Below are 12,116 nucleotides of genomic sequence, written 5' to 3' on the forward strand. Positions count from 1 at the left end.
TGAATTGTTTTAATATATATAATAAAATAAAAATATTAGGTATAAATACAAAAATTGATATTGTTTGTCATTATAATAATTTGTTTTGTTTATTTCTTCGAATATTGACACCACTTATAAAAAACTTATGTGTACTAATTGTTATAGTTAGCTTTTGAATTAGTATAGACAGTATTTGATTTGTGTGATTGGAGTTATTTTTATTTATAATAAGACGATGGATAGTGGTGGTAGATTTGTAATGCATTAGCTTGCAATAGAAGTTTTTGAAATGCAGAAAATGCAAAAAGTCATCAAGAAGGTTTCATTCTTCTTTTATATTTTTGTGTTATTAGTTGAACAAATTTATTGGCGGCATTAACCATAATAGAATAGAAATTCATACAATATGTATTTATTTAATCCGATTGAACACTTGCTTGGCGATATGCTTACGACCAAGTAAGTTATCTCGGTTGCCCTTCTCACGCAAAGAATGTACACAATCTTTTTTAATTGGGTTTTACCTTAAATACTTTGAAATGTGCAGAACTATATTGTATACATGCAGAGTACGATTACAGTGACTACTTTAACTTCTATTTGTGTCTTTTATGCAAAGATACATTCACTTTTTTTTCTTCTTTGATTTGTTTAAAAAATCAACGCCAATAATAGTTCATCTTTTTTCAAAGTTTTGTCGGGATACATTAATTAAAGAGAGGGGTAAAGAGATGGATGAGAAGATTTTGCGGTGCAAATAGATAAATAAATGAATTTTGATTATAGTTGTATTCGTTCAACATGAAATAAAAAATTGATTCTTCTGTATTGAAAACAATACAATTCAATATGTTCAAATAAATCCGATCACAATTTAATATTCTTTGATACAATTCGTGCATCGCGCGGGTACGGATACTAGTGTTATTATATAAGGAATATTGACGATTATAAGAAAACTTGATTTTTCTCCAGCTAAAAATTAATGTCTAACACTCATCATTTTCCTAGTGTCAAATCATTCATTCATCTTCTTTCTCATGACTTGTGCATTTAGCAAGGACTCTCCTTAACAGAAGAAAGAAAACTATTTTCCATCATTGAACTGATCAGATGACTGTGAAACTGATTATTTGAGGAAACTATAATTTAATAGTATCGCACTAAAACAACTCATGCTTTACATAATTAGATTAACTACTGAAATTAAAGAGCATAATTATCTATGCTACAAACCTCTAGATTGCAATCTGTAGGAAAATTAAAATCAAAAAATACATAAAATATTTATTAAAAAACTAAAAGAATGTGCTCAGTGGAATGAGAATGAATTAGAGAGATTTTCCTCGGCAATAATTATATTAACGAGATTATTCAACAACCTCATCTTCGCACCTCCTTTTCTTAAATCAAATTATGCAAACACACAGAGACACACACAGAAAGAGAAAATGAAACACTATTTTGAAAGTTGAGAGATCCATTCAGCGATTAACGTCAATTTGCAGGAAAAAAAAAAAAAACAAAGTTCACTATTGAGAGTATTTATTCATGTAATTAGTAGTAGCTATCACAGGGGTACTTCTGTAATTAGGTGTTAGCATTAGTCAATTAGATATTTATTTTTCCTATCACACGTGTGTGTATATAAAAGAAACATAACAAATGAATACAAATTAGTCTTCATTTCCTCACTTTCATTTGTCCAGAAGCTTCTTCTCTTTCACAGCTCAATCTCTCATTTGTCTTTCGAGCTCAAGGTTCCATATCAATGGCAGTCTATAATCACATATTTTAGTCGCTTATTGCACTCTAATTTACTACACTTTACTCATGTTGAGCTTTAATTAGTAGTGTTTTACACTTATTCTGTGTTTTATGCCGTGTAGGAGTGATTCCGAGTTATTTAGATGTTATGGAATGAATTCAAGCTATTTTGGAGCTTTGAAGTCTGAATAAAAGCTAAAGGATTAAGTTGGGATCATATTCGGGGATCAACGGATGATAGTGTACTTTAAGAACGAAACGAAGAATCGAGCAGGCATACTGTGCATTGTCCAGTAAAATACACATAACTTTTCGCTAGATAATCCGTTTGGGCTCCACAATATATCGTTGGAAAGATATTTAAAAGAGTTATAACTTTCATGTTTTATATTTTCCCAAATTCTCAACTGCCATAGCGCATGGGGCGGCGCAAAGCGCGGCTCGAATGTACAAAATGTGCCCGGAAAGTGATTTTGCAAATGTTCTGGAACGGTAGTGCAAAATTCTTAGAGTATGTTCTCAATTCCGCTAAAAAAAGGTATTTTCGTCCTGAATTTATTTGGGGATAGTTAAATACACGGGAAAGATACCATTTCTAGACTTTTGACATACCTTAGACCTAAGAAAGCTAAGGAGAAGAAGGAGAAGCAAGAGCAAGAGGATTTCATCCTTCCTTCCTCACTCATGATCCGGTTTTGGATTGTATTTATGTTTTTCTAGAACTTCTCCATGTCTATGGAGTAAAACCTTTTGGGTTTTAATGGATTTGGTGTATTGATGGTTGTTTGTGGATTATAACTCTATCTTTATGTATTTGAATTATTTTTGGAAGATTTAATTGTTGCGTCTATGTTCACTTGTTCTTGTAATCGAGAGAGGCATAACTTGTGATATATTTACACTATATTGTTGGTTGAGTTCATAGATTATTTGAAGTAATCGAAAGAGGCTAGTTGAATCCTTGATTAAACCTAGTTAGGAGGATAATCAAAAGAGGTTCTCCTAAAGACCAATCAATTACGAATTCTTATATATCTTCACCGAGTTTAAATTGGTTCATATTGTGAGGTTGAAACTTAATCGAGGGAGGAGTTACTACTAATCAATTGTACTGATAATTAAGTGAATTCGGGAGACTCACTTGAACATTATAAGTGAATTATCTAAAGTTAGATCCCCGAACAATTATCTTGCACTTATTCCGTCAAACCCCTATTTTCTCTCATTGATAACTTCTTTGCTTACTTTTGTTGCGGTTGTCATTAGTCAATATCTGTAGATTTTAGATTATTAATTGTATAAATCTCAACTGTTGATCCTCCTGGATAGAAATCTAGCTACAAACTACGATAATACTGTTTAAATCCAATCCATATGGAGACGATATCATACTATACTATCTTTGACTAGTAAAAATAATTTAAGTGTGTGTTTTGTGCTCGTCGGGGAGCGGTGCGATGACATGTTGACATCGTAGATCCTGAATTCACTTTCGAAGGATTTAGCCGATAGCTTGCAATATGTCAATAATGCTCAGGAGCTATAGCAGGAATTAGAAGATAGGTTGGACCAAACGAATGGAGCGAAACTCTATCAACTTCATAGGGAAATCAATGAATTGAGTCAGGGAGCCCTAGCTATTTTAAAGGATATTATACAAAAATGAAAAGATTTTGGGAGGAACTGAACACCTTGAACACACATGCGCAATGTGGCTGCCAGTGTACTTGTGATGCCAAGGCCAATATGCATAAGGTTGAGCAGGATCGGAGACTAATCCAGTTTTTTCTAATGGGATTAAATGAGGTATATATAGTTGTGAGGGGAAGTATCTTGATGATGAACACATTACCTAGCATAGAACAAGTTTTTTCCATCTTGATTCAAGAAGAAAAATAGAGAGAGGTTAGGTCGAACAGCCACTTGGTCATGGAATCTGCTTCACTGAACGTCAATGGACCTGTGAACAACACATTAGGACCAATTATGCTCAACAAAGAAACATTGCAGTGAATAATTCATACAGGACTGGTCTTTTACCTAATAGATCTCGGTTGTTCTGCGATTATTGCAAGAAAGGTGGACACACCAAGGATAAATGCTATAGACTACACGGATTTCCTCAGGATTTCAAATTTACTAAAGAGAAAAATATGGCATCCGCTGCAAATGTACATGGAGGGTCTGAGGAGATATTTTCTGGAGGTCATGATAAGATTGAGAATCGAAGCCAAAACAAGGGGATTCAGAATCTGACAAAGGAGAAATACATTCAGCTGTTACATCTGCTGGAGAACTTTCATGGTGGAAATGCAGTCGAAGTCTCAAACAACATCACTAGTGCAGCTGCAAACTTGGCAGGTATATTGGCTTGCTCCACTCATGAAGAAATAATTGGCAATCTTTCATGTAAATATTTCAAGTCATCTGCTGATTTTTGGATATTATATTCAGGGGCCTCTAACAATATGTCGTATAATAAAGCACTTTTAACTAATACCAAAATTCTACCTTACCCTTTTTTAGTAACTTTCCCAAACGGATATAGAGTTAGAGTGACAGAAATTGGTGATGCGATCCTTAGTCCTAAACTGACTTTACACAAAGTATTATTTGTCCCTATTTTTAAGTTCAATCTGATTTCAGTTCACTCCTTGACATCACATCTTAAATCTATTGTTCAATTTTCTGATTCTTCGTACATATTGCAGGCCCCTTCAATGAAGAGGCCTCTGGATATTGGTAGAGCAAGGAATGGCATGTATGTCCTCTGCTCAAGGTGTCAGTTCCTTGGTTCAGCCTCTGTTCCCATTTCTAATATTTCTAGTTCATATTCTGTTTCTACTTGCAATACACAGAATATGCCTTCCAATCCCTCATCATCTTTTGTAAATAGTATTCATTCAAATATGGAAGACATTATTCTGTTGTTTGTCCTTCATCATCATCATTTGTAAATAACTCACATTCAAGTAATAAGAAAGTGTGTTCTGTAACTTCTTGTCCTGCTAATACATGTGCCCTGCTAATACATGTACATCTTCATCTCAACGAAACTATGTTGATTATTTGTGGCATAATAGATTAGGCCATGTACCTTTTGTGAAAATGAAGAGTATCCCCTCCATTCCTATAACCTTTGCACATAAACAACCCTTTTTGTGTTCAATTTGTCCCATGACTAGACAAACAAGATTGCCATTTCTCCCAGAAAATCACACTATCCACCAAAGTATTTGAACTAGTACATATGGACTTGTGGGGACCATATGATACATCCACACATGACAACTATAAGTATTTCCTAATCGTGGTTGATGTCTTTAGTAGGTCAACCTGGACACACTTGTTAAGCAGCAAAAGTAACACACTTCAGGTTATCAAAGCCTTTGTGTGCAAGATAGAAAATCAGTTTAAATGTTCTGTTAAGTCCATACGATATGACAATGGGCTGGAGTTTGTTAATAATGAATCCTCCTCATTGTTTCAATCAAAGGGCATTGTGCACCAAAAGACTTGTCCATATACACCACAACAAAATGGTATAGTGAAAAGAAAACATAAATACTTACGTGAGACTACAAGAGCTTTATTATACCAGTCTAAATTACCTATTAAATATTGGGGAGAGTGCATTCTTACAGGCCACCTACTTGACTAATAGACTGCCTTCCACGGTCCTTAACAACAAATGTCCTTTTGAGGTCCTTTACAAAAGAAAATCAAATTATTCACATCTCAAAAGCTTTGGATGCTTGTGTTATCCTACTGTTCTTAAAGCTCACAAAGATAAGTTTGAACCAAGAACCGGACCTCATATCTTTGTGGGATACCTTTTGGCACAAAAGGTTACAAGGTACTAGAACCAAGAGGATACACATTTCTAGGGATGTCCAGTTTCATGAACATATTTTTTCTTTTGTTGTTCCTTTCAACCATGCTTCTTTTCCTTGTGTCTTGTCATCACTACATTTAGACTCTACTTTTATGAATCATATGCCTGATACTTTAAGTGATTACCAGCTATAAACTAGGACCTCACCAAGTTCTGTCACCGGCACTTCTTTATTTGCTGGACCTGAAACTATTGACCAAAGTATAACTGAAACTTCACCAGACCACCCAAATACTTCTTCTCATTCTGATAGTCACACATCTTCACATGTAGTGCCTATGAGACCATCCAAAACAATTAAAATACCCACATACCTCAATGAATTGTTTATTCTCTGCCAAACCTGAAAAATAATACAACACACACCAGTTCACTTAATTCACTTTTTGCTAAACACCAGCACATTTCTTTTACTGCATTGAGTAAGGACAGTCAACATGTGATGAGAAACATCTCCCATGATTATGAGCCATGTTTTTATAAGGACGCAGCCTAGAATCCTGCATGGCAGGCAACCATGACACAGGAGTTTGAGGCTTTGTATGCTAACCACACTTGGGATCTAGTACAATTGCCTACAGATAAGAAAGCTATAGGGTGCAAATGAGTGTACAAAATCAAGCACAAAACAGATGAAAGTGTTGAAAGATTCAAAGCAAGACTTGTGGTAAAGGGATACACGTAACAAGCTGTCATAGACTACACTGAGATATTTTTTTAGGTCGTTAAGATGACAATTGTTAGGACCTTGATCAGCATAGCAGTCAAGAGAGGATGGGAGCTTTTCCAACTGGATATAAATAATGCCTTTTTGCATGGAGATTTATATGAGGAGGTGTACACGGAGGTTCCACAGGGGCTGGAGGTTGAAGCCCCTGTGGTTTACAAGTTGAACAAGTCCTTGTATGGACTAAAGCAAGCAGGCAGGCAATGGTATGATAAACTAAGTGAGTTATTGTGTACAAGGGGTTTCACACATTTAGTGAATGATTATTCATTGTTCTATAAAAGGGATGGCACTTCGATTGTCTTTGTGGCAGTCTATGTAGATTATGTGATACTCACAGGCACAGACCTTGAAGAAATTAAAGCACTGAAGATCTTCCTACATGATCAATTCAAGATCAAAGATCTAGGAAGGTTGCACCATTTCTTGGGATTAGAAGTATTTTATAAAGATGATGGGGCTCTCATATCACAAAAGAAGTTCACTACAGACCTATTGAAGGAGTATGACAATCAATATACTATAGTTTCTGCTCCTCTTGATTGCAGCATCAAATTAAAGTGTGATGAGGTATCTCTATTGCCTAATCCTACACACTACAAGAAATTGGTTGGGAAACTTAACTTCCTGACCAATACAAGATTGGATATTGCTTATAGTGTACAACACTTAAGCCAGTTTATGCAGGCTCCCAGAGAGCCACATCTCAGGGCTGCCATACATGTTCTGTGGTACTTTAAAAATGATCCGACCTTGGGAATCTTCCTTTCCAATAGTTCAGATTGTACAGTAAAGGCTTTCTGTGATTCAAACTGGGAAGCATGCCCTGATACGCGGCGATCAGTGAGTGGTTACATTGTCTTGCTTGGTGATAGTCCAATTAGCTGGAAATCAAAAAAATAGGAGACAGTGTCCTTGTCCTCTGCAGAAGCAGAATATAGGTCTGTCAGGAAGGTAGTTGGCGAGTTGATCTGGGTTAAGAGATTGCTGGAAGAGCTTACAGTAGCTAGTCCACATCCTATCTCTGTCTTCTGTGATAGCCAAGCTACAGTGCATATGGCAAGGAACCCTGTGTTTCATGAGCGTATAAAGCATATAGAGGTGGATTGTCACTTTGTAAGGAATAAGCCTCCACCACATTTCCACACATGATCAATTGGCAACCATATTAACCAAGGCCATAACAGGGATTAAGCACACGAATATTCTTAGCAAGTTGGTTGTGAGTACCTCACCTCCAACTTGGGGAGAGGGGGGTAATAAGATATTTATTCATGTAATTAGTAGTAGCTATCATAGGTGTACTTCTGTAATTAGGTGTTAGCATTAGTCAATTAGATATTTTCTTTTCCCATCATACGTGTGTGTATATAAAAGAAACATAACAAATGAATACAAGTTAGTCTTCGTTTCCTCACTTTCATTTGTCCAGAAGCTTCTTCTCTTTCACAGCTCAATGTCACATCCTTAGTCTTCAACTAAGCACACGTACGGCACTTGACAATTTGCTCACGTTCTTGCTATGCCAAGTCAGCCTTACTACACTAAAGATCGCTAAGGGAATATTAGAACACAGGAGAATTACCAAAGGAAGCTTTTGTATTAGAGAGAACTTAATTATTTTGCTTGATGAGTTACAAATGAATATCCCTCTTTATATACTAGTCTCCTAGGGGCTAGTAAGTAAATAAAAATTATTATATGAGTCCCTTATTATTTACAAGTAAGTCCCCTCTCTAGAACTCTCTACATAGCTAGAATCTTTCAAGGACTTCCCTAACAATTCCATAAGGTTCTAGGGTCTTCTTAGGGAAACTTCTATATTTTTCTAGAACATTCCTATAAGTGCTAGCATATTTCCTATGTAAGATTTTCATATGGCAAAAATATATGCCAAGTGGAACCTACATGGCATGATGATGTGGCGTGTCATGACACTCTCCCCCACCTAATTATGTGTCGCCCTCAGCACAAAGCATCAATATGTACGCGCGCACCTCGCCTTGGCGTTGCCGAAGATCTTTGTCCATTAGCCATGATGCCCTATGAAGAGGTTCGCCTTCCCATATCACGAGGTACTGGTCACCTTTCTTCCTACCCTTTTTGTACTTTGGATGGCTAGCAATGATATTGTTACACCCCGTACTATTGTATGTGGATTTGTCGTAAGATAATTGTCATCAGTTCAAGGACAAGATTATTTTGAGGTTATAAGTATTACGCTATTTCAAATAAGTGATAAGTAAATTCGTGAAGGTGAGAGGGTAAGTGAATTGAAGAAAATGAGTTTCGTCAAAGTTTGATAATTTGGGATAAAATATGGTCCAAGCTATAATACCCCATGCTTATGGACTAGTACCATACAAGGTACCACATGACCATGATAGTAAAGTGTATAAGGTATGTTAAAAGTGAGTAGTATTTTACGTAATTTGAGATAATTCTTAATTATGTGGATAATTAGTTAATTATTGATTTGAGTGGGAAATTAATAAATTAATTAGAAATTTGTGGATAAATATTTTAGTGAGATTCTTGGATAATTATAAGGGGCAACATCCACGTGGGATTTTACAAATTTGGCAGCAAATTACCATCTAGTCATGTGCTTAAGGAGGTGGTGGCTTATTTAGAGGATTTTGGGACTAAGTCATCACATAAGTGTGGGCCCACACCCACTAGGATAAAAGGCCTTTCTAATTCACAAAATGGAGATGTCTATATCTATAATATAATGGAAAGCTTCAGCCAATTCATACAAATTATATGATAGCAACGTGATTTGCTACAACAAGATTCATACAAGACTATTTAGTACTATAGAAGCGTGAGATTTGCGATTTTAAGGAAGTACAGTGCAATCTTTCTCAAAAATATCATACGGATTTTTTCCTACTTCGATCTCATTGTTACATATTTTTCGCAAAAGACGTGGGTTAGAGGGATATTTAAGAGAATCGGCTCAGGTATGTTAAGGTTATCCCTTCTTTCCTTTTGGCATGATCCATGTAACGATACGTAAACGTAATATTATTTCATAAATGGTTCTACTCTTAGAAACTAAAAAGGTCTACGTTGTTCATTCCTGTAAAATGATATTCAAAGAATGCCTAAGTATGATCCTAACTCTCTGTTAAGGCATTCAATAAAGATGTTAATGTTCACAATGGTATTATATGCATCATCATTTACCACCGAGCTACGGCCGGTCGGGCAGTCATGCATTTACTATATATTTACCACCGAGCTACGGCCGGTTGGGCAGTCATGCATTTACCATCGAGCTACGGTCGGTTGGGCAGTTACACATTTACCACCGAGTTACGGCCGGTCGGGCAGTCATGCATTTACCACCGCGCTACGACCGGTCGGCCAGTTACCGTTGATCAGTTGGGTAGTTAACGTCACGAGAATGATGTAATCAGAACTATTATATTGTAGTTTTATTTATATATATGCGATGGGTTTTATTCTATATGTTATGGCCCTCAGCGGCAACTCAGAGGTTATAAGTTGACTCTTATCCCTCCCCGAGATAGTATCTTATTATTACATTTCATTTCGGCCTTACATACTCGGTACATTTTTCGTACTGGCGTCCCTTTTCCTGGGGCGCTGTGTTTTATGCCACGCAGGTGTAGATAGACGAGGTGAGTACCCTCCACTGTAGGCTACCTCCAGATATCAGCTTTTGGTTGGTGAGCTTCACTTCTTCCCGGAGTATTGCCGAGTCACGTTCTATATATGTTATTTTATTTTATGAGGATGTCAGAAACTCTGTCCTATCTTATATATTATGGTCATGTTTTCTTAGAGGTTTTGCAGATAGTGTCTTGTGTATAGTTTTAGGTATGACATGTCAACAGCCTTGTCGGCCCCTATGTATCTATATAAATATTTTTGAATTAGTTATGCGAGTTAAGTACTAATATTGTTACTTATATATATATATATATATATATATATATATATATATATATATATATATATATATATATATATATATATATATATAGGGCCTATCATGGCCTGTGACGAGTCTTATAGTAAAGAAGTATAAGGTACGTGGCGCTCGATTGAGTAGGCACTAGGTGCCAGTCGTGGCCCTCCAATTTGGGTCTTGACAGATATCCTCCTCTCATCAGATGCCTCTCCTTGCTTTTGGCCTGAATCTCCCCATGACTCGACCAAATCTAAGCAGCTTCTCAAGCATCGGGTCCATGTGCCTTTTGTGGTATCTGCCTTACTCGCAAACTTAAACACATTGCTTGGTGCATCATCTAAGTCCGATAACGTGCCATCACTTTGTAAATCGCCTTCCACTTCAATTATGTCTGTTCAACTTTTCTTGCTGCCACCATGCTCCATTTGCATGGCACCAAGATAGGCTTTGGAATCCTCTACTTTTGGCTTAGATTCCAAGCGCATTCCCCCAATGCAGGCGGTCCCTCCTGTGTCACCTTTGTGTGCCTGAGCAAAGTTTCCGATCATTGCTGCAAGCCTCCCCAAATCTGGGCATTCACTTGCCCGATGTGATCCTTTACAGAAGTAGCACCCTCCCTTAGGCACGTACTCGCTACCGTTTGTCGGCCCCTTGCCGTTTCTCTTCGACCCCTATCCGTCATGGGATAGACCCTTGCTGCTGCCCTTGTATACCTTGGCTATGCCTTTCCCGTTGTCCTTGTCATGATCTCCCCCGCCTCCCTCTCGGCGTTGCCTTCTTTGAACTTGGCAGGATCCATCTTGAAGTCAACGAGCGACTCGGCTACCGCTATGGCCTCGTCCACATTGGCTACTTGACGTCTTCTTAACTCCTGCTTTGCCCAATTTTGCAACCCATCCATGAAATTGAAGAGTGAATCTTCCTCGAATAATAATGGGATTTGCAGCATTAAGGTAGTGAACTCGGGCATATATTCCCGAATTGTGGCCCTCTGTCGGAGCTCCCTTAGCTTCTGCCTAGCCTCATACACCACATACACCGAGTAGAATTGTTTTTTCAACTCCCTTTTAAACTGCTCCTATGTCTCAATCTTACATAGCCCCTTCTCCATGACAACACACTTTCGATGCCACCACAACGCGGCAATCTCTGGGAGGTACAACACAGCAGTGTTGATCTTGGCCTAGTCGTCTTTCACTTTGTCGTGCCTAAAGTAGTTCTCCAAGTGGCAAAGGAAGTTTTCCACTTCTTGTGCATCACGAACACCTTTGAACACCGGTGGTTTGGGAGCCTCGATCTTGGCCCCCCTCGTCACAATAACATTAATGTCTGCCTCAGTTACGCCAGCATTGACATGTTCCTCGAGTAATTCTATCTTTGCCTTCATGGCATCGATAGTACTCAAGGCCTCCATGAGTCTACATTCCAAGGCAGTGATGGTTTTCCTTAGCTCCATCTCAGTCTGTATGCATCCCTCCAAGTCATTTCGGATACTCTCAATCTCTTCAAGAGTGTGCCCCTCAAGAATACTAAGGGTGCCTTCCACCTTCCCCAAGCGTTGGCCAAATATCTACACAGCGTCCATCCCCGCATTCATCTTCATCACCCACTCTTTACCGAGCGAGACGTCCTCGGGGAGGACCTCCACTTCATCCTCGCTTGCCTCAGTGGAAGATGGTTCTTGGGATGTAAGCCCATCGTTTGACACAACCTCGGGTGGTACCTACTGGCTCTTGTTGGTGGCATTCCTCTTTTTATTACGGCCACTCTTGCTAGCAGCATCTTGGATGACGTTGGATTGG

General features: G+C 37.9%; 1 non-coding gene across 1 annotated transcript; it reads right to left on the reverse strand.

Annotated features, from left to right (window-relative positions):
- Nucleotides 1–1,292: 1,292 nt before the first annotated feature.
- On the reverse strand, nucleotides 1,293–1,376 carry LOC117279473 (small nucleolar RNA U30). Its single transcript, XR_004509896.1, has one exon. It is a non-coding gene; the product is annotated as a small nucleolar RNA U30 (small nucleolar RNA).
- Nucleotides 1,377–12,116: the final 10,740 nt, after the last annotated feature.

The sequence above is a fragment of the Nicotiana tomentosiformis genome, chromosome 1 (genome assembly GCF_000390325.3).
Source record: "Nicotiana tomentosiformis chromosome 1, ASM39032v3, whole genome shotgun sequence".
NCBI lineage: Eukaryota > Viridiplantae > Streptophyta > Magnoliopsida > Solanales > Solanaceae > Nicotiana > Nicotiana tomentosiformis.